At 39.1% G+C, this 24,486-nt stretch overlaps 2 long non-coding RNA genes across 2 annotated transcripts in view; one reads left to right on the forward strand and one right to left on the reverse strand.

The window, feature by feature from the left end:
* LOC123379121 overlaps positions 1 to 13,674 on the forward strand; it is a 40,291-nt gene extending 26,617 nt beyond the window's left edge. Inside the window, exons 2-3 of the long non-coding RNA XR_006583125.1 lie at positions 9,934 to 10,030; positions 10,431 to 13,674. This is a non-coding gene — a long non-coding RNA (uncharacterized LOC123379121). The remainder of the gene's footprint in view (positions 1 to 9,933; positions 10,031 to 10,430) is intronic.
* On the reverse strand, positions 3,712 to 24,433 carry LOC109502649. The gene is made up of 3 exons (XR_002161383.3): positions 24,355 to 24,433; positions 7,092 to 7,220; positions 3,712 to 4,407 (listed from the first exon to the last, which is right to left on the reverse strand). It is a non-coding gene; the product is annotated as an uncharacterized LOC109502649 (long non-coding RNA).
* Between the last annotated feature and the right edge of the window lie 53 nt (positions 24,434 to 24,486).

A 24,486-nucleotide genomic window follows, 5' to 3' on the forward strand; every position in this document is an offset into this window, starting at 1 on the left:
TCACCTTTAATTCCACTACCTGTCTATAAATACCAGTAGTATTGTAATATATTTCCTTTCAGTCCCTTTGGGGATTTTTTTTTCTGATACATACACAAACACACATACACACAGAGATACACATTTTTTAAAAAATCATTGAGAGCAAGCTATATATGTTATATTGCCACCTGCTGTTTTCATTTGTGTTATTAGCACTATTTTAATTATCTCAAATATTCACTTTCTAAAATACCTCAATTTATTTAAATCATTCACTAGTGTGAATATTTTTGTTGCCTACCATTTCTTGCTAATATAAAAAAAATGCTACCCTGAACATCATTGGTGCTAAATCTTTGCACACATCAGTGGTGATTGTTTACTCAGGATAAATTCCTAGAAATAGGTCAAAGGTAATCACATTATTAGATATGAATAGGGAGTACATAATTAAAGGTTTTGATAAATACTTCCAAATTACATTCCAGAACAGTTGTGAAATTGTTAGCAATATAAAAAAAGCAATATAGCAATATAAAAAAAGAAAAAACAATATAAAAAAAGAATATAAAAAAAAATCTAAAAAAGAATTAACAATATAAAAAAAGAAAAGTATGTATGTATATTTGTGTTTATTTGTTTGTGTTTGTGTATACAGGTGTGTGTATTTCTTCTAGTAAGGTAGAATACTATTTAGCTTAGGTGACTGTATGGGAGTAACTAGCTGCTAAAGTACATAAAATCTAAAATTTCAATGCTTAACATAGTAGAAATTTCTTTTTGCTCATGTGGCTGTCCAATGAATGGTTCCTGGTGGGGATGGCTTTCCTCTGTGGCATGATTTAGGGATTCAGGCTCTTGTAACTAGGAATTATTTAGTGCCTTATCATTGTTGTATCCATCTGGTGGGGATAAAGCATGATGGATGTACAACTTCATAGTCCATTAGTTAGAACTTAGTCACATGGTCAACCTAACTGCAAGAGAATATGGGAAATATGGTCAGAGATTGCTGCCACAGGGGCCCAAAAGGATAAACCTAGGTAGGACAATAGAGCAGGTTTATGGAATAAAAATCCTAATGATCACTATATTGACAGAAAAGGTCAATTACAAGTTTACCAATTATTAGCAATGACATAACCATATATACACTGAGGTTGAATTTTTAAAACTTTATTTATTTATTTTGAGAGAGAGAGAGAGAGGCAGGGAGAGAGGGAAAGAGAGAATCCCAAGCAGGTTCTCCGCTGTTTGTTCAGAGCCTGACATGGTGCTCTATGTCATGAACAGAGACAACATGACCTGAATTAAAATCAAGAGTCAACCAACTGAGCCACCCAGGTGCCCCTGAGGTTGAATTTTTAAAAAAATTTTATTAGGGCAATTTCAGCTCTCTAAAGGTTTTCCACCTGCATATTTATAAATATATGATAGGGCTTTTTTATACCAATTTTAAGAAGGTCTTCCATTCAATATTATACTGTTAGTTTTTCAATACAATAGGCTTATGTGGTAATGAAAAGATGTTAAATGCCAAGTCAAGTAATTAATCATACACAAAGCATGACTTCATTTAATAACATTCAATTCACTTATCTGCTATGGTGCTTAGTATAACACTCAGGCAATAAATTTGCAGGTTCATTGAATGTCTATGCAGGCTGGCCTTAGATTTCATTGATGTGTTCCCTTTTGTCCTCTTCTAGAAGACAACCCATGGCTTAACAATGATATATTTAAGGTCAACTGTAAACATATGAATCGCTTTATATTTTTTTCCCCTTTCACATTAAATGAAAGTTAAGTGGTCTGCCAAGATGATCATTATATAATCTCAGAAATGTCCTTTTGGGAGAGCCAGTAGAATTTTCATAGAACTTGCAACACTATGCCTTTTCTCCCTAGATACTAACTTCAGTACATCTGGTTAGGAAGATTTAGGAAGATTTAAGATTTAGGAAGAGTGAAGTACAATTCCAAGAGACAAAACATTGATTTTTTTTCCTGAACAATTCTCTTGCTTCACTGATTATGCCATTTTGTCCACCCAAGTTGAACTGTGGTAGACAGAGAAAAGACAACTTAGCCTTCCTTCCAACCTTTAAGTTTGTTAAAGGGAAGAAGCTACATAAGTTTACAGTGTAGTTTTGAGTTATTTTGTGGCAAGCAGCAATATATATGCATTAAAGACCATTTGTTCATTGAATGTTTTGTTACATTTACCATCTTTGAGCAACAAGTGCTCTACAGAAGATGTGAAATAGACAATGAAAGATTTTCTTCCTTGAAATCAAAGGAGTCTCTGATAAGAAAACATTCAGGAGGGATACTGCCCAAACAAGAGATAAAGCCAAGTTGAGCACAGTTGGAAAATGTGGCACCAAAATTATAATATGAACAATGGAGCAACAGTCAAATCATTGCTTTCAAATTTTCAACAAATACACTGAGCAGCCATGGACCAAAAGGCTCAGTAAATATAAATAGATAGTAGTCAGAATAAGGAAGATAAACAAAGACAAATGGAAACGAGGTGAGATAGAATATACAAAAATATTTAGTGTATTTTAAGGGATAAATGAAGTTAAAATAAAAAACCCTATCCAAAAGTATGTGCTGAGATGTTAAAAAAAAAAAAAAGGTTTTCTCATTTTCTTTCCTTGGTTGAAAGCTCTGAATTTTATTAATGAATAGTAAGGCTTAGGTATATGTGACATAAAATGAAACCACTGGAATATCTGGTGATATTACTATGGATCAATAACTACCTAGAAACATTTTTTAAAATCAATTTAATATAGACACATGACTTTTTTGGAATGGTACCAGAAGAAGCAAAAGTCGTAAAGGTTTAGAAAAGCATAGAAATGATCTGTCCCTTAAGAAAAATGGTAGGATTCTCCCCCAACCCCCATCCCAGCACTCTTTATCCTGCGCTTGTAATCTTTTAGTTGTTCCCTTTGTTTGTTACAGTTCATAGAGCTGTTTCTGATTTATCGGTTTTAGACATTACAGGTTTTTATCGTGGTTCATGGAGATTGAACTTTCCTAGTCTTACTTCTGATTGGGGAATTATATTAAATTCAGCCATTGAATATATTAACTACTTTAAGCCATTAACACTTTAATGTGAATAAAAAGCCCTTCAAGTTTTTCCATATTTGATGGCTTTGCTCAGAGAACTTTGGAAAATGTTTACCATCTAGGCAGAAAAATAAGCCTAGCAGAGAGACACGGTGAAGAGAGAGGAAAATGTGGTGATTCTACCCTCTTATCTGATTGTTTTGGTGTTTACAGTCAAATTTCTAAGTAAGCTATCACAATTTTAGACATAGTCAAAGATTATAATGAGCTGTAATATGGGACAGGAAGTACTGTGTCTTAGCTGGGCACAGCGAATACCATCTTAGTTCTAATGGAGTGGGAGAAGAGAGAGCACCTACTGAGTAGGCAATGAGTAGTCACTTCCATGTTCGTGTGATTAAAAATATTTTTCCTGTTTTTAAAAATTATGGCTTCTGATTTTCTAAAGAAAAATGGTGGAGAATACTAAAGGGATTGAAAATGAAGAGTCCTTTTTGAGCAGAATAGCTCTAGCTATCCTCTAAGAAAAATATTTTTATGTATGTTGAACACTACTTCTAGTAATATGCTTATAGAGAGTTATAAGCTTTCAAAGTTGTTTCAAAGAACATTATATAAGTTGATGATCCTACCAGTCCCATATGTAGGTGGTACAGAGATTATAATCTTTATTATATAGATATGAAAATGGGGTACAGAAATAATAAATGTCTTCCCCAGGGTCACATGTCTTTGAGTTCTAATTTATTCTCTACTTTTTCTACTTTAGCATCACGTGGAAACATTGTGAGAAGAATCTTCCATGAAGGGCTGTGGTAGCGTTGGGATGGGGAGAGAAGTTGGCAAATACAAACAAGGCACCAATGTCAAAGTTATCTGCATTCTCCTCAAGTTATTCTTCCTGTGAATCACTGCATATTTGTCAAATAAGTCTGGAATTCCCCTATCTGCTGTTCAGGACTCCCTTTCACTGTAGTGTAGCAATAGCAGTAAGCCTTGAAATCAAATCCTGTTGTACAGGTATTGTGTAGTTTTGAGATCCTCCATAAGGCACAAAACCAACTTGGTGGTTATAGACATTTGGCCATATAGTTAGTAATGTAAATGTTAGTGGCCTGTCCTCCAAATTTTTATACATAAAGATAAATCAACAAGAATAATATTATTAAGAGCTGCAGATTGTTCAAAAATAGACTTCGTGAATATGAAAACAAGTGGTTACATGGAGTTTAGGGAGAATGAAGATACTTTATACATTTTACACATTCAGATGTCCTGCAATTCTCGTTTTCATTTAGTTCACTTAAGCTGTGCTTGCATAAAGACTTTATGACAAATCTGAAAGGAAGGAAAAGAATTCAGTCATATTATGTCTAAAGGAAAAATGCGGTTATTAAACCATGTTAATTTTTAACTGAAAAATAGTTGATTGTTTCCCTGGATTTTACCACTGTAACTATTTAAATGTAAATTTTTAAAATCACATAAAAGCACCCAGTTAAAGCTTGTGCTGTACTAGGTATTAAAAGCTCTTTACAGGGGTGCCTGGGTGGCTCAGTGGGTTAAGTGTCCAACTTCAGCTCAGGTCATGATCTCACAGTTTGTGAGTTCGAGCCCTGCATCGGGCTCTGTGCCGGCAGCTTGGAGGCTGGAGCCTGCTTTGGATTCTGTCTCCCTCTCTTTCTGACCCTTCCTTGCTTGTGCTCTGTCTCTTTTTCTCTCTCTAAAATAAATAAACATTAAAAAATAATTTAAAAAATAAAAGCTCTTTACAGACCACAAAAGTTACTGATAATATTTCAAATAGAAGACGTCTGTAAATTCACACCATATATACTATTGCATTCTAGTAATCTGAGGAAATGAAACGTTCTCCTTCAAATTCCAAATCCTTGAGTTCCTATCCATAATAATAATTTATTTAGACCCTCTCAATGTGTAATATCAATGAAGTTACACCAAATACACACTACCAGAGGTATTTATAGTGGTATTTTCTTTCATATTACATAGCTTCCAGGTAAAAGAAAACTCTACCCTATATTTATAACTTTCTTATTAAGGATAATTTTCAAACAGAATAATGGAGAATAGAAATAATAATACAGGGAACTCTCACACACTTATCATCCAGTTCCACAAGTGATAAATGCATGGCTACCCTGTTTCATCTTTACCCTTATCCTGTGGTAGATTATAGATGGTTCCACGTTTTTTACCATACCTTCCATTGAGAGATGAAGCCTAATTCCCTTCACCTTGAATGTGGGTTGACCATAGAGATCTGCTTGACCATAGAATGTGACAGAAGTATCTTTCTGGTTATTTCCAAGGTGAAGTCTTAATAAGCCTTCAAATTTCCATCTAGATCCCTTGGGACACATTCTCTGAGAGCCCTGAGCAGCCATGTCAAGTCTGACAACCATGAAACTACACTGAGTTTCAAAAGTCTGAGTTGAGCCCTGGCTTCCATTCTGTCTCTTCAAGGGATGCTTGTTTCATCCTCAAACAAACAAATAAACAAACAAATAAAATCATCTTGAACCTTCTCAACTTGACCATGGGCTAATCAAATGCTACCTAGTGACTTCAGATGGTACCACATGGAGTAGAAGAATCCCACAGCTGAGACTTGCTCAAATTCCTAACCCACAGAATTTTAAGATTTAATAAAATGTTTGTTGTTTTGAGCCACTAAATTTGGGGTTTATTATGCTGCAATTGGTACAGTGGAACAATTACATTACCATTATCACCCCTAAAATAATTAACAATGCCCTAAAATATCAAATATCTAGTATTCAAAGCATAAATCACCTTTTTGTTGCATATTTTTTTTAACTTTTTTTTCTCTTAAGTTGGCTCCATGTTCAGTGCAGAGCCTGACACAGGGCTTGAACTCACAAACCATGAGATCATGACCTGAGCCAAGATCAAGAGTTGGACGCTTAACTGACTCAACCACCCAGGCACTCCTTAAATATTTTGTTTTAACCAAGATCTAAATGAAGTTCACACATGGCAACTGATTTTTATATCTCTAAATTTCTCAACCTATTGGTTTCCATTTCCTTTTTGTTTTCCCTCTCAAATCATTTGTTTAAGAAATTGGATTATTTGTCCTCAGCGTGTCCTACAATGAGGGGCTTAGTGTTATTTACTGAGTTCTATCACCTGTGGTTTAGATATAGAGACTTGATTAATTTCAGGTTGGGTTTCTGGCAAGGCTGTGTCACAGGTCGCATTATATACTTGTGTCAGGAGGCACATTATATCAGGTTATCTCTTGTTTTGTGATGTTAGCAGCCATTGATAATCGGTGCCTAGATCCATCCATTAGTCAAGTGGGATTGTGAAATGGATATTTTATCGGCCATCACTACATAAGAAAGGATCAAAGTATCTCTGCGCCATGACTTTCACTTCATCTTGTTTCCAAAGCAAGTCATATGGCCAAAGCCGAAGTTAGGAGGTAGCAACATAGTTCTGCCTGCAGTGATAGGTGAAGAGTTAGGCCCCAGGCCACAGCTCTGTGTACGACCTCTCAGACCTATGGGCAATTATAAGGCTTTGCCAGGAAAGCCTCATAGGGGGAAGTTGGCCCTCCCCACACCACACTTGGTACAAGGCACAGTCTGGAGGTGCAGAGAGGGACTCGGGCCCCACCCCCAGAAGCCATGCTCTCACACATGGCTGCTTTCTTAGCCCAGGTGCCTCCATTCACACTTCACTTTGCAGGAATCTCAGGTGAGGCCCTTCCCAGGTATAGGCTCCAAGACTCATCAGGACCTTTGCTGAGGCGTTTTTCTCCACTTGGACTAGTACTTTTGTTCTCTGAGCCCTTCCCTCTCTCCTTCCTCTCAGTCCCTGGGTCCACAAAAAGGCAGGAGCCTTGGGTCCAGGCTTGTTGGAGTGAGCTATTCTCCCCATCTTTAGGGCTTCTACTTGCCCCTGGACCCATGTAGTTCCCTAGGGAAAACCTGAACACGGGGGAGCTTGTGCCTTTCTCTTTTGCCTCTTACCTGCGTTGTTGCCGTAAGTAAATGTGGCTGAATTGTTCCTGTCAGTTTGGCTGTTGCCCTAATGGACTACCTTGACAACTGTGGTTCAACAAGGAGCATTGCAAAGTTGCATGAAAAAGGATGTGGATCCTGGAGAGAGTGAAGAATTGGGCCAAATGTATCAAATATTATTCTTTCCTTATTAATTAGCTAGAATATTTCCTTTAAAAGATTTTTAAAATTTTTATTTAACATTTATTCATTTTTGTGAGACAGAGAGAGACAGAGCATGAGTGGGAGACGGGCAGAGAGTGAGGGAGACACAGAATCCGAAGCAGGCTCCAGGCTCTGAGCTGTCAGCACAGAGCCCAACACAGGGCTCAAACTCATGAACCATGACATCATGACCAGAGCTGAAGTTGGACGCTTAACTGACTGAGCCACCCAGGCGCCCCCCCCCCAAAATATTTATTTACTTATTTTGAAAGAGAGAGGGCACACATGCTCACAGGGGGAGGGGCAGAGAGAGCGGGAGAGAATCCCAAGCAGGCTCCCTGCTGTCAGCACAGAGCCCAACTCAGGGCTCAAATCCATAGACTGTGAGATCATGACCTGAGCCGAAATCAGGAGTCAGATGCTTAGCTGGCTGAGTCACCCAAGCGCCCCCAGAATATTTCTATAAAAAGAAACTTACTAGTTTTTCAAAATAGTTGGTTGATACTTAGCATGTTCAAAAGTTAACAAACAAATCTTATACGATTTTTAAAAAATTAACTTATGGATTTCAAACATATTTGTTACTTCAAAATCTATTGCAATTACTAATCTGATTTTGCTTAAATGATTCCATCTTTTGCTAGTGAGAACTTTATGAAGTTACACCTGAACCTTTCTTATATGACCAAGTAGTCTTTGATAGCTTCATTGTTTCTGTATGACAGGATGCTTCAGACTTCACATCAGGCATTCAGCACTTAATTTTATAATATATAGACAGATACAGGGATGGAGGGTCAACTTAATTTTTAATATATTTGAAGAGAGTTTATTTTCAGTTGGAAGATTAAGTAATCTTGTGACCAGGACAAATTTGTATATAAAATATGCTTTAAAAATTCAAAATTTTAAATGTGGTAGTGAGATTGTTTTCACCGTGTTTCAGGAGAGTCAAGCCATGTCTGGTGAGGGCTAACTTCAGAGAGAATAAGGGGGGACAATCACCATTGTGTCTTATGTCAGCTTCATCCTCCCTTCAGTACTGAATCCAGGGCCCAGAATGTGACATCTTTCTATCATTGATAAAACATAGTATTCATCTTTGGCTTTACCCAAACCTTTTAGATGGCACATACATCTCTCCTGTAGTCAAACGTATTTAATTCATCAAGTACTAACAAGTACTAACTGAGCTCTACCATTGTATAAAAGCAACCAACTGGGGCATCTGGGTGGCTAAGTTGGTTGAGCATCCAACTTCGGCTCAGGTAATGATCTTGTGGTCTGTGAGTACGAGCCCCGCGTCAGGCTCTATGCTGACAGCTCAGAGCCTGGAGCCTGCTTCGGATTCTGTGTCTCCCTCTCTCTCTGCCCCCTCCCCTGCTCATGCTCTGTCTCTCTCTCTGTCAAAAATAAATAAACATTAAAAAAAAAAAGCAGCCAACTGGGGTCTGTAAAATACAGAAGAAATACATGAGAAAGGTGAAATATATTCCCTGCTTATACAGTCAGGCTGGAGAGACAAGATACAGGAAGAATTAGATTTTGATCCCAGATAATATGTAATTATATGTTCAAACAAGTGACACTAATACTTATTGCTATGGGATTTCAGAGGACAGAGATTAATTAGCTTAGCATGGTCCGAGATGGATTTATGGAGGATTGTTCCTTGATCCAAATACTGAAAAATGAGTGTCATTTCCATGGGTTGAAGTAGAAAGGGAGTGGAGAACATGAGCAGTTTATAAAGATGAGCAGTTTATAAAGATGGCCTGGAGGACAGTGGGGTGGCTGGCCACTTTGCAGCAGAGGGCACAGGCTGGAAAGCTGAGTAGATACGTTGGAATACATGGGCCAGAATCAATCTCCTGGCAATTTGAACGCTAAGCTGAAGAGCTCAGATTTCAGAAAAGCATTTGCCCTTCGTCTCAGCTGCCAAGGTCTTTTCTGTTAACCAATAGCTAGCATATTTATTTCAGAAAAAAATCCAAGTGTATGATTAAAGTAGGAAAAAACTATCAGAGTTTGAAGTGGTAATAGAGTTTGCAGAGTAGAGACTTAAGTGAATGGTAAGGAAAATAAGGTAGTAAACTCAAAGAGAAGAGTCTACTCATTTATGTAACAAATATTTATTGAATACAAACATGTGCAAATCATGGGCTAGGCACTGAGAATGAAGAAGAGTACCATTCATTAAGAACTTATTAATGGTTTGAATAATTGAAGAAGAATCAACACCTTAATATAGATGACTTAATAATTTATTTCCTAACAGTAGAATTTCAGGCTGTGTACTAGTCCACAGAGGAGGTGTTTTTTGTCATACTTGCCTTTCCTGTCATCTCAGGTGATCACACATGCTCACGCCTACACTACACCCATGTGTTATGCCACACTTGAAAAGTGAATTGAACTCCTCCAAACTGTTAATCTCATTCTCCACACTCTCATATTCTTGGCTTTTAAGAGCTCCCAGGAGGACAAGGGAGCAGTAAAGCAAGAGTTCTGAAAAGTTGAAGACAACACATTAAGCGTAAGCTAGCTGCTCTGGAGCAGGGACCTTATTTAGGAATATTTGTCAGAGAGCATTTATCATGCACTCATTCCATCAGTAAATATTAATTTAGCTCCTTTTATATTTTAGACACTGATCTAGATGCTGGGGATACAGTCGTGAACAAGACTGAAAACCTTCCTGTACTCATGGAGCTGATAATCTGGTGGAAAACAAACGAATAGTGGTAAGTGCTATGAAGAAAAGTATACAGCGAGGCAGGATGATGAAGAGTGACGGGGGTGGGAATGGGTGCAGTGATGGGAAGGCAGTAATTTTAGATTGGGTGGATTGGGGAGAAACCTCTCTGAGGAGATGGCATGGAACACTTCAGGAATAGTGTTCCAGGAGAAAGAAAGGCAGATACAAAGGCTCTAATGCAGGAAGGGCTAAGGATGGCGGAGGTACTGCAAGAAGGCAGTGTGGATGGAATCCTGTGAGCAGGGGGATACATGGCAGGAGAGGGAGGTAGGGGCCAGTGTATCTAGGGCCTTGTAGGTTCTGTAGGAATACTGGATTATTCAGTGTGATAAGAACTGTGGATGGTTTTGAGAATGGGAATGATATGACTTGATTTATATTTTTAGATGATCATTCTAAATACAGTCTGGAGAAAAAGACTGTATAGGGGAACCGTGGATGCAGGTCTGTAGATGCACTGTTGGTAATCGAGGTGAGAAGTGACAGCGGTTTGGACTAGGGTGTGGGGGGAGAGGTTGTGAAAAGTGCCCAGACTTTTGAAGGTGGAGCTGGCAGAACTTGTTGATGTACTTGGGTGTGAGAAAAAAGGTGAATAAAGGCTAACACTCCCCTACCCCAGGGTGAATGGTACGCCCATTTACTAAGATGGTGAAAGGCTGGGGGAGGAGAAGGTTTGGCACTTATTATTTGCTGAATGATCCAGTAAATCCAACAATCAATGATGGTCCAGAGTGAGGTAAGATGATAAGTGCATGTAGTGGCCGGGAATCATTCTAGATCATCAGAGAATTTCAGGCATTGGGGTATAGAAACCCTCGAAAAAAGAAAATTTACGAGTGCCGTGGCAGAAAGAAAATTAGCTAGTAGTTAGCACTGGACTGAAGCTCAGAACATTTTCAGGGTTTGAAATAAGGGATGGAAGAGAAAGGATTAGGCATTTCCCCCTAAGGCCTCTAACTTTTACGTTGACCATGTTCCTCCATTGATCTACTATTTTAGACGCTCAAGAAAGTAAATTTTTTTCTTGATTGTGTAGGAATAAGCTGCCCCTTCAGCTGGAACAGGGAGCTAGAGTATCTCTCCACCCAAGTTTTACAGGCTTTCACCCAAATCTAGCATTGGCATATGTTGCCTAATAAGAAAAGCACAACACTTCCTGAATTGGCTTAACTCCATCTCACACGTGAACCTTGCTGTAGCCACATAAGTAAACCATGCTTATAGCAGATGGCGGAGGTGTAGTTTCCATTTGAGCAAACTGTCTTTCACTCTTCTCAGCTGTATGCATTCAAGCAACTGCCAAGAGTAAGTTAAGTTTCCTTATTTTATTTTGCACATATGTAATTTTAAAATTCTTTATTTTGAAAACTTTAAAGTTCCAGAGCATTGCCAAGAATTGTACAATGAACTCTCATATACTCTTCCTCTAGACTAATTGCTGGCATTCTGCTATATTTGCCTTACCACCATCTCTTTAGATGTATATATTCATATAACTACACATACACGTGTATTATTATTACTGCTATTTGTGTTGTGGAACCACTTAGTGTAAGTTATAGATACCATAACCCTTTATCTTTTCCTGATGTATTTCCTGATATTCTCTTATATAACCATAGACAATGACCAGGTCCAGTAAATTTAACTTTGATACCCATTACCATCTAATGCACAGTCCATATTCAAATTGTACTTGATGTCCTAGTAATGGCCTTTATAGCTTTTTTTCTTCTGATTCATTGCACTGTATTTAGTTGTCACCTTATGACATATTTGATGTTCTTCTTTTCCTGTCTCTATAGTCATAACTTATGTTGTAAGTCTTTCCCTCCCTTATTTAAGTCACTAAGCCATTAACCATTTAAGGGGAGGGGAGGACAAGTCTAGGGGAGGACAAAAAAGTAGAGAAGAAATTTCCCATTATGTTATTTCTTAAGAAGACAATACTTTCATTCATGACATGACAAGACTATAGCTTGAAAGCTTCAAGTGTGAAATAAGGTATATGTAAGAGCTCAAGGAATTTAGAGAATAAGGGAGGAAAGAGAAAAAGGAAGGAGGAAAAGGAAGAAGGAGAGACAGAGAGGGAAAGAGAGGGAGAGGGAGAGAGAGGGGGAGAGAGAGAGAGAGGCAGAAGCACCATAGGGTCAGGGTTAGCCTCCAACTTAGAGAGCCCAACTCTCTGAGGTGGGCTGGGCATTTCTTTACTGGATACTAAAGTAGGAGTGTAACCTGCACCAAAGGTTTTAATTCATGTAATTCTACCTTGGTCCTTAGGTTGAGAGTCATTGTAACACAATCCAAAAACATCACGGTAAGCCAAACAAACTGCTCATCCTGTGCATTCTTCTGATGTTGGTTGGATCTATTTTGGTTTGCAGGTTTGAGACGTCTATATTGACCTCAAAACACATCATTCTACGTATGCATTCCCAGTAGGGGCAATCCTCCAGGGAAAATTTAGTTTACTGTTCAGTAAATCTGTGAGTAACATATTTCCATTCATTACACCAAGGTATCTCAGCCTCAGCACTATTGACATTTTGGGATAGGACCATTGTTGGCACTACCACCATTCTTTGTTAAGGGGATATCCTAAGTTTTAAAGGTGTTTAGTACCATTATTTGCCTCTACTCACTAGATACCAGTAGCACCTACCCCATTGTGATAACCATAACATATCTCCAGAGGTTGCCAAATGTCCTTTGCAGGGTTAAAATCAGCCCACTGAGAACCACATTAGATGGAACTCCACATTAGATGGGGCCATTTCTGATTAACTTATTATTGTGTGATAAGCACCATGTTTGCTACAGAATAAGTACGTGGTAAAGAGCAAGCTAGTGAATTAAAGTGCTATATTTGTGCTAATTTGCTCAGTATCCCTATTATGTTTGTATTCCGTTGTCTCCACTACAGACTTTCTCAGGGATTGAACAAGGAAGGGCTGGCTTGGCTCCATGTAATCTTTATGATGAAAATACATTTCAATTAATATTCAAAGTCCTCGTTGACCCATCAAATGCAGATGAATAAATACAACCCAGTATGCAATTACTGATCTTCCTCAACTGATGATAGAATTACGGGCTGATAAGCCCGTAATTTATGATAAGCCCATCATAAATTGAGACTATTATAAGTCGAAAATGCATTTAATACACCTAGCCTGCCAAACATCATAGCTTAGCCTTGCCTATCTTAAATGTGCTTAGAACACTTACCTTAGCCCACAGGAGGACAGTATCATCAAACACAAAGCCTATTTTATAATGAAGTGATGACTGTCTCATGGAACTGATTGACTATTGTACTGAAAGTGAAAATCCGAATGGCTACATGGATACACGGCGGTTGTAAGTGTATTGCTTGTTTGCCCTCGTGACTGTAAGGCCGGCTGGGAGCTGCAGCCCGCTGCCCAGATCACAAGAGAGGATCCTATCGTGTATCACTAGCCTGGGAAAAGATCCAATTTCAAGTTTCAAAGTACAGTTCCAAGTGAATGCATATCACTTTCACATCAACATAAGAAAAATTAAAAATTGACATATGAAAAATCATTAAGTCCAACCATATTTAGCTGGGGACCATCTGTATGTTCAGATCTATTCATTTCATTTATTAAAGAAAAAGATCATTGACAGTTTAAGAGGGGGGGGGGACAGGGAAGGTGGTGGGACAAAGACAGCTGACATCTCTCACTGAAAATTCCTGGGTGGAATATACAGAGGGGCGGGTTTTAATGCCCTTGGGAGAATGATCAACTTGGTCTGTCGGGAAAATTGAAGGGTCAATCATCTAAACTACAAGAGACTCCTTTTTAGCTGTAACAGATGCACAGTGTGCAAAATAACCTTTTGTTTATTTTCATCAGACTGGAAAGGCACGGAGAGATGGGGTGTATGTTAACTCACCGCATTTAAAATACTACCTTAATCTGCGCAGGATGCTAGTAGAGGGGGAGGCTGGGTGGGTAGGGAGCAGGGGGTACACAGGAACTCTATATACTTTCTGCTCAGTTTTGCAGTGAACCTAAAACTGCTTAAAAAAAAAAAAGTCTATGGGGAAAAAAGAAATGTCTTAACATTTGCTAAGACATTAATGCTAAGTTTAGTGGACTCAAACTACATTTTTCAAATTTTCCTATTTCATGTGTCCTTCTCATACTTAATGACCTCAAAAATCATACGGTTTCAGTGATAACAGCTGCTCCAAGGAGACGATAATGATGCAAACTCCTGGCAGGGGGAGAAGCTGAAGTGAAGGTCATTCTAAGATGAGGCTTTTCTGACAGCTTTGCCTGCCTGGTTTTTTTCACCACCTGCACCTCCCTGATTTTCAAAGTACCTATTTTATATCTTAATTGAACTGCAGTTTAAAACCCTTGAAAGCACAACACAGAGGATTTTTGGAAGGTGAAGCAACACTTCAGGTATTTTAGATTTTGCAAGATTCAGCTTTTAACATCTGGCCTAACAATATCCACATAAATGATAGCTCACTACTTAAAAAAAGAGAGAGAGATCGAAGATTTAAATGCATCTTCTAGGAGGCAAATTAAGGAGATTTTCAGCAGGATTTATACTCCCCCCCCCACCTCCTGCAGCACAGTGTTCTGGTTGCCACACCCTATCATTACATTAGTTGGTTCCCCTCCTTTTCCTGGCTCGGAGCAGCACTCTGCTTTGCCACCTGTTAATCCCATTTCATGCTTTGGAGTTGCCCACTTGACCACTGATTTTATCTTTGATATTTTCTAGCAGCTGTCATAGACAGCACAGGATAGGATTTGACAACACTGTTCTGTATTTCTTGCTCAGTTCCGACCCTTCTACCTGCTCAGCCAGTTTTACCCACTCAACAGATATGTGCCTATGTTCCAGGGACTCTCTGAGGCACTGAAGATATGCACATTGTGCTGTTGGGAAGATATTTAATACTCTTGGTGGCGATACCACATCCAATTCATCGGCAAGTTCTGTTTCTAAAACCTATCTTAAGGTTGTCCAGTTGTCTACACTTTCATGCCTTCTCATCAAGCCTGAGACACCATTGTCTCAGGACTCCCACAGTGACCTTCTGATCTCTCCACTTCCTCTTAACCCACTCCCTATGTGTGCTTCCTATGGCAGCCAGAGCAATTTCTTTTTTTAACATCACCCAGAATGTTGTCGCTTCCTTGCTTAAAACTGATCAATGGCTTCCCATCACACTAAGAAGGGAATCTTAACTTTTTACTATGAGCCTCAGGACTCTACACATGGGCTGCCACTTGCCACTCCCATCTCATGTTCGTGTTGAACACCTGGTCTTCTTTATTTTTTGTTTAATGTTTTGATTTTTTTAAAGTTTATTTATTTATGTTGAGAGAGAGAATGAGCAGGGTAGGGGCAGAGACAGGAAGGAGAGAGAGAATTCCAAGCAGGCTCCATGAACCATGGAGCCTCGAACCCATGAACCATGATATCAGGACGTGAGCTGAAACCAAGATCGGATGCTTGATTACACCTAGTCTTTCTTAAACCCACCTGCTGATTCCTCCATGGGGTTGCTCTCCCCACAGACTGCAGTTCTCCATTACTGGCTCAGTCTCAGTCTTTAGAACCAAAGTCATCTGCTTAGGGCCTTCCCTGACAGATCTATTGGAAATGAGCCTTTCCTACTTACTAACATGTCTCCATGTTTACTTCCTTCTGAGCATTTATCACAATCCATATTTGCTTATCTATGTACCTCTCCCTTCTAGAAAATAAACTTCATAATATAAGGGCCCTATTTGTTTTGTTTATTGCTATATCTCTAGGTACCTTGAGGTTAAGGTCATTCTTAGATGGTCCAGTATCTTGAATAGAGGATGGAAGACAGTTGGCACTCAATAAATATTTGTAGAGCCTATGGATATTTGCCCCATATTGTCTAGCAATGGTCATTCAAGAGAACATCAGTAAATACTTTTTGATCAATTGCCCTATGAGGGCCTATGATAGAAAACAATACCTTGGCAGAATTATGTTTTGAGTTATAGTTCTACATTTTGTTCTTCAGAGTTACTAAGAATTATAACATCATAAACTTATGATATAAAATATTTAGTGTAAGTGATATATATATTATATATTATACATATATATTATATGTATATGTATATATAATAATAATATATAATATATATACACATATACATTAGTACAAACATGTATTGCAACACTTTCTAAAAGATGTCCTATGCATAAAATGGCACACTTAAATATTTAAAAATTATAACATTATGAATAAACTTCACTTACTAACATGTATTTTTTGTGAGCTCCAGAAGCAAAACCAGGTCCTTGAAGTCTTGTCTGAAGCAAAGGTCCCAGAGCCATCTTAGAATTTCTCAGGGATGTAACTCTGGCCACAGAAGCAACTCCCCTTCAATAGAATCACTTCCTAGGAAACACCCTCTCACTTGGTTAGGGGTAACTTAGTGATGTGGTCATTTTCTGTGCCCCCCACACATTCTTGGGTACAAACCAGGAGAATGAAAGTGGTGATGGAGAATAGCTGCTTTTAAGGAATGGGCTCAGTCATTTTAGGTCACTAATTATAAAAGTCTCCCTTTTTAGACTTAGTATTAGTAAGTTGAATCTTTTTATGAATTAATTAATCTCAAAGGGGAGAGGAACTCTTTCATGATTGCAAAACATAAGCCTGCCTCCATGTGACAGATGACTCTCAAAAGTCAAATGGGGCCTGGATAAATTGAACTCCTACTACATGAACTACCCAGCATGGACAACTTGTAGCAGGACACTATTTTTAGTACCTTTGGTTTATAACCTGAATTCACCCAGGCTTTCAAGTGGGTACAAGTTCACAGTATCAGCTAGATCTCTCATTTCACTGGCTTGCACTCTTATCCGTACACATACATAATGCTGGGCCTCATGCCCTGAAAGATCTCCTATACCCCTCTAGTGATTTCTGGAGTCTACATGCTCCAAACATGTGCTCACACAAGAGCCTTCTCTCTCTTTTGGATGGTGCTTAATTCATGAGGATGAAACCATAATGAATGGGATTCATGCCTTACAAAAGCAGCTCCAGAGAGAGATCAGTGAGATCAGTGACCATGTGAGGGCAGTGAGACACAGTCCTGTCTATGAACTAGGAAAAGGGCCCTCACTTAAATGCAACCATGCTGGTGCCTTCATTTTGAACTTCCCAGCCTCCAGAACTGTGAGAAATAAATTTCTGTTATTTATGAGTTACCCAGTTTGCGGTATTTCATGATAGCAGCCTAAATGGACTAAAGTCGCCTCCCTTTGGGCCACAGTGAATAGTGCTGCTATGAACATGCGTGTACCTGTAAGTGAGCTTTCTCTTACTGGGTGAAACCACTACATTTGGGGCACCACAGAGGGCTTCTACCTCTCAGCATCATTGTTGCACTGCTATGCACCCTCAAAAATGACTTTGATGACATTAAGGTTGTGTGGTTCTCATTTTGTGTGTTGTGTTCTATTCTTTTAGAATGCTGCTTGTTTCTCAATTTCTTACAGAATTTTGAAAGGAAGAGCCCTTTCTCTGTTACTTCTTTCTGCTAGTGTTCAGTGAGGCTGATATGCTAGAAATGAGAATAATATAAGATTTTACTTAACATTACTCCTTTTCTCTGAGGACCAAGACTTTCTTACAGGGCCACAGACTTGCTCCTGGCTTCTTTCTTTCTTAGGATGAGCCATTTTCAAGAAAAACCTTGGTCTTCATGTGCCTGCCAATGAGTCCCAGATAATTCTGAATGCCTCTTAGACTCCAGCTAGAGCTCCTATTACATATAGATAAAAGGATTCACGGTTAAACCTTCAATAATGGGTACATAATGGTTTGGGTTAACTTGACTATATCAAATACATGTGGTTGTTTATTCAGATGTTTACTGGTTGTGGTTTTAAAATATGTCCACAAATTTGATACTTCCCTCTATCAAAGGTGGAGCCTAATTCTCACACCTTCTATCCTTTCCACCTCTCCAGTATATGGGCTGGACTTGGTGACCTGTTTCTAATGAGTAGAATATGGTGAAAGTGATGGAGTTGCTCTAGGAGCTAGGTCATAGAAGACACTGTGGTTTCTTCCTTGCTGTCCCTCATACTACTTGCTCTGGAGGAAGCCAGCAAGCCACCATGTCATGAAGACACTTAAAGTAGTCTGTAGAGAGGTTCACTAAGGGAGGAACTGAGGCCTCCTGTCCTTAGCCATGGGAGTTTCCCATCTTAAAAGCAGAGCCTTCAGCCCTGTTCCAGCCTTCAGGTGATGGCAGCCCAGCTGCCATCTTGATTGCAGCCTCATGAAGAAACCTTGAGCCAGAACCACTAAGCCAAGCCACTCCCAAATTCCTGACCCACAGAAACTGAAAGTTTGTTATAAAGCAATATATAATTAGTATATTTATTGAATGATCTAGACTTTGCAGGATGCAAACAGGTAATAAGAGTATTCTTTCTCGCTTTTTTTACCTAATAAATATGCCTTCTCTGTTTTTTGCTGCTCAGGATGAAATAATAGGCATGTTGTTTAGCTTTTCTGGACATTTTTGGGTATTAAAGAGCCCATTTTTGTCTAATAATCTTGTAATTTGAGCTCGTATACAATTTAAGTTTCATCCCTCTGCCAACTCAGGGATATATTTCAGGCCTGAAAGCATGTGGTTGGGAGGCAAGTGTGGTTGGTTTATTTCCCATCTTTCTCTACTTCCTCTCCCCCACTCCATAGGCTGTGTCTGATGCCTCTGCAGGTAGGGGGTTGGGTAGAGGAATGAAGCCAGGTAAGGAACAGAAAAGGTCTTGACTGGTTAGGTGGCATTATGACATTTGTGACTTCTGGGAATGGCACAGTGGTACACTCATTTGCCTGTACCAACTTGCAAGAGCTAATTGTTCAATTATCAGGGATATTAGGTGGTTGTTAAACCTAGCCATCATTAAAAATTAAATTATACATAAACTTACAATTGTTTTAAAATAAAAGATAATAAATTCTTATCACCTCCTACTTAACTGCATTTGACTGCAATCTATGTTCCTGAGTTTACTCATGTCTACTGCATCTGCAAGGTGGAAGTACTTTATAATGGTGTTCTACCTTGCATCTTTTCCCAATGCCACGCAGATGTCATATGGGTAGCCTGAAGTTGGCTGTGGTGGGAGTCTGGAGCCATGGAATTATATCTTGTAAATCAGAAATGCTACAAATCTGGATCCTTTTCCTGAAGATCTTGTTGTTAAACCTTTACCAGAACATCACTGCTATGGTATATTCCAAATGCAGATCTTCATTCTCCTGGAATGCCTCTGGTGGAAAATGTGGTTTCTATAGTTGCCTTTGCATATGCTGTCTCATCTACTTGACCACTTAGAATCCCCCCCCCCCAAGTAGTTTACTGTTAGGAATACCCCATTCCTCTAGGCAGCCCTAGTGTAGAGAGTTATCCAAATTGCTCCTTCCTATGGGGTTCCCTTCTGGCCCAGGAGGAATTCACCTTCTTTTGCCTCATCTGAAAGTACAGGCCGTTCCCATCAGAATTCCCTTTGCTCATCTTGCGGTCAGAGCTGCAAGCCTTCTGCAGGCTGCAGCTGCATCCTGTCACTCTCAGATTTGGACACCAGTCTTTGTGTTCCTTACTGTTGAGATACCATGTGCCACGACGTTTGAATGCTCTCTTGATGTGCCTGCCCCCTTGGTTGGCTTGAAGAGAAGCACACCTCCCAATTCCCTATGGGGATATTCAGATTACATGACAACTCTCTTCAAGCGAATATTTTCCCATACTTTGAATCCTTTCATGGATTCTTAGTCTGCATATACAGCTTGGATACAAATGGTGTGCTAATGGTACAACTGGAGTTGGACACCCCCTTTATAAGTCTCCCACAGACTGTTTGAGACCTCACCTTAAAAAATGACTCTCTTTGCTACCTATTGTTTATTCTGTGTTTTGAGGCCTCTGCTCAAAGCAGGAGAAGACAAGAATAGTCACATCTAACAACCTGCTACACATGTCTTAGCCTCAATCTGTTTTTTCTTTCAAGTCTTTTCAGTTGGGAGTTGAGGCAACGCAGGCTGTACAAAGGCCACATGGGCTTCATAGGTTGCATGGGCTGAGGAAGGGTTCCAGGGACTATGAAGCTCAGTCTGGGTTGTTTACTTAGTGCCTAGCAGCAGATGGGAGCTCAGCTGTTGGTGCAAATGATAAGAGAGGAAAGATCCAACGCTGTGCTGGATGAGTGCTATCAGGTATCAAGTATCAGGAACAGAGCACAAGCCAAAGATGGGGGATACGAGAATAAGTTAGAAGCTGAGGTCAAGATCACGTTGGGAAGTGGATATGGCTCTCAGAGAACTCATTACCATGCTCTAGCCTGCTGGCATGGGCCACTCAGCTGGCCGGGGCCTGGTCAGCCGGTTGAAGGCACAGGGTGGGCATGGACAATGTCATTTTAAGTTCCTCACGATTAATTAGATGGCCTTTAGTTTCTTGTCTAGTACCTTGCCAATTATGTTTTCAACGGGAGGATACAAAAGGAAGTAATATTCAAGTAAGACCCTTTTCAAAATGAGCATCAATCTGGTGGCTAGCACAGAGTGCTAAAGGGATACTAGAGAGGCACATTTAGATTCAGTATTTCCTAGCTTAGCAAATACTTGCCCTAATTACATAGTCAGTTTTGCCTATAACATGAATTTCTTGAAGGCAGGCTCCTCGTTGTATGCAATGTCCCCACAGTACTACCACACTGGTAAGTGTCAAGTGGGTAGTCAGTAATTTCTGATTTACTAAAAGTGTTTCTCTCTTATGTAAAATTCTTAGTTTCCATCATATATAAAAGTCCAAACTCTCTAACCTAGTTTCCAGAGCATGCTGCAACATCAGAACTCATCTGATCTGTCTCATTTCCCACTGTTTCCCTACATACATGCTGTGCTCTGCCCAATCAGTTTTATAACTTGCCGCTGGATACACCTTTTACTGTTGCTCATGTAGGGGACCAGAATATGCCACCCCAAAATATGCTACTTTGGTATAAGGATTATTTTGAGCTGGAGACAAAAGAGAATCAATAGATGTAGAAAGAAGTCTTCCCAAGGCTTCCCTTATCTGACTGAAAGGAGAAATTTGTGAAAAATGAGGACTGTCATTAATAGGAAGTTTCATGGCCATGAAGAAGGTGGAAGGTCAGTGTCAAGATGAACCAACACAAACTTTATTCCGTTAGTTTCTCTCATATATTTACCTTCCATTGGTTTAGTGCTCTTGAAAGTTTAATAAAACTCTCTCTGTTGTTTTGTTATTTCTCTACAAATTATTGTTTTGTTAAGAGCCTATACTAGCCCAAGTTCTAACCACCCCTTTGAGTTACTCTTCATTGAGGTTTCTCCTGAATGATGAGTGTTGTACATGTTAATAAACTATTTTTATTTGATCAGTCTGTCTTTTATCAGTCTAATTTTACACCGTCTTAGCAGGAGAACCTAGGGGGATAAAAGGAAAAATAATTTTTCCTCCCTTACACTCAGACTTTTACTCTCTTAGGAAAAAAAATATCATTCTTCTCCCTGCTCCCTCATTAAATCCTACACATCACTACACACTACACTACACTACACATCACTCAGATTCTACCTGTTCCTAAAGCCTTCTCTACTCAGATGTTTGAAGTGATCATGCCTTCAGAACTCTAGTCCATGCCCTCAAAGACATGGCAATGAATGATCATCAATCAAGCACTGACTTGGCATGCCTTTTCTATGTACATTTGGAACTTTCAGTCAAATTTGTGTTGATATTTTGCTCATCTAACCTGCCTTTAAACCCTTTAAAATCTAAGACTTGGTTGTATTCAATAAACCCCAGTACCTGAGATACCTCAGAACCTCCCAAGTTTATGACTTTCCCTGAAGCATATGATTTACCCCATAAAATTCAGTAAGGGACACATTCAAAAGCAGTCTTTTCTATACCACAATTTGTTTAATTGCAAACCTCAATCCATTAAACTATGTCTTGGAAGCAAATAAAATCAAATATTTATTGAGCTATATGCCCAGCATGCTGGTAGCTACTTCAGAGAATAGAAAGATACATAGACTTTTGTAAGACTGAAAATACAAAGGGACAAAGACCAGAGCATATATAAAAATAGAACTCTGACCCACAACCATTGCAGCAGTCAGTCCAGAAAGTCAACCACAATCTCGGCGACAACTGGCCCAAAATGGCCAGGATTTGATCAGTAACTCCTAGTCATGTATAATTTTACTAGAGCTTGAATTGAATTGTAGTCTTTGAGGCTGGTGCACAGGAGAGTTAGCTAGTGGCTGCTCTGTACATACACAACTTTGTTTTCGTACTCATATTGTGACATATGTATTTTGTGGGAGAAATTACACTCTACATTTCTGGTGGGTTTTTTTGAAGGTGTCAGGCTTAATACCTGATGAATTTTAAGGGTCTACTTTTGTGAGATCTCAGTGAAGAGTGATCAACTTTGAAGAGTAAAAAAGGAAATTAATAAGTTAACCGTTTAGTCCTGTGAGACTAGAATAAAGGTGGTACCAACTGACAGAAATGGAGACTTGGGAAAATTAGGTATAAAGGTCAAGAGACTGCAGGAAGTTCAAATTCATTCAACAGATATTACTGCCAACTCTGTCCTAGGTATTGTTCTAGATGGTGAGGATATATGGAGAATGATATTGACAAAAATCCTTGCTCTTGTGGAACTTATATATGAAAATGTAGACAGTTGGTATTTGGTGTGAGATTTTGAAGTTACTGAGGACTTATCCTTGAGTATATATTATCCAAGATATATACTTGGGGTCCAAAGAAAGCAATGCCTGAAATTAAGATGGTATCACAGCACAGAAATCACACTAGAATCTGTTGTCACAGAGCAATACAGTGGAATCTCCTTCAGAGGGAACTGGGGAAATACATTAATGGACGATTAACCTAGGGTTGGAGACTGCTTGAAGACAGCTGGTCTAGAATTAATCGTATCTTCACTATCACAAGAGTATCACAGCATTGTCCTTTAGCAGATGCTGTGGAAACAGGTGGTAATAATGGTAACCTGTATTTACGTACATTTACAAAGTACAATCATTTGCATTATTTAATTAAGAAAAAACCAACTGCCTCCCTATGTTTACACATGGAGAACTGAGGCCAAATTGAGAGTAGAATCATCCTCAAGATTAGTAAACAAATTGTGGTCAGATTAAGAATTAGAAGTTTTCATGATCCTTAGATACTCAGAGGTATTTATATTATTATTTTTTCAGTCTGTATATTATAAATGTAGCATATAATGAGCTTGTCACCCTAAAGAATGTTAAAGAATAAAAAGGGTGCTGATTATATTACTTACTATATGCAACCACATTTCCCCTAAGTAGTAATTTTAAGAACATGGTTAAGATTTTTCCAACTCTCAATGACAGGTTTCTGAATAATTCATTAGAGGTGCTTGATACTGATCATTTATTAGAAACTGGTTGAGCAACACAAAAAATGTCCATTGATATTGTTTCATTAGTCATCTGAATATGTAATTTCAGTGAAACAAAAGATTTAAAAGAATTAAAAAATGTAGTATATTGTCACTACGGCAAGAAAGTTAAATTCTTCCTATTTCTTACTATTGCACTTGAAGATGTTAAAAACGCACTGGTGGTGGATAACTCCAGTTAAATTACAGAACCCTTTAGTCTTGTTTTTCTTTTCTAAATACAAATTAGGACGTTGGTCAAGCATTTTTTATGGGATAGTCAAAAGATAGTTAAGAAAAAAATCTATACAGCTTACTATTTACATTTGTGGAGTTCCATGAGCCATGAATTGATCTAAGCCCTTCACATTTGTAAACTAATGTAACCCTGGCATGCATATGTATATGTGTATATGTGTGTGTGTGTGTGTGTATACACACAAGTGTGTAGATATACATAAACAGATGAGGCAGGTGCCATCATTTTCTCATCATATGAGAAAACTGAGAGCCAAGGAGGTGAAGTAGCTTTCCCCTAGGGACACAGCTTCTACCTCCGAGAACTGGGATCTAGTTTTACACACAAAAGGTTCCAGAAAGCAAAAGTTCTGCCAAGCCACTTTGCTTTTAGGTCCTCTCCAACTCTAGGAAACGGAGCTGCTAGCTTTGGTTCTAGGGCGGGGCCATGTGGAGCCTCGGCCACCTCCCTCGTCCTTCATTCTGCCCCAGCCACCCACGCCCGCTTCCCTCTTCTTCCACCACACCCTGCTTTACTTCTTCTATCTCCGCTCCTCCCCAGCGTCACGGAATGGTCTTCGAGCTCCGCGCCCTTGCAGCCTGTAGTACTCCGCTCCAAGCAGCCAAGTCACCTTGGAGACGCGCCCACGCGCGGTGGGCCGTCGCGCC

The sequence above is a fragment of the Felis catus genome, chromosome C1 (genome assembly GCF_018350175.1).
Source record: "Felis catus isolate Fca126 chromosome C1, F.catus_Fca126_mat1.0, whole genome shotgun sequence".
NCBI lineage: Eukaryota > Metazoa > Chordata > Mammalia > Carnivora > Felidae > Felis > Felis catus.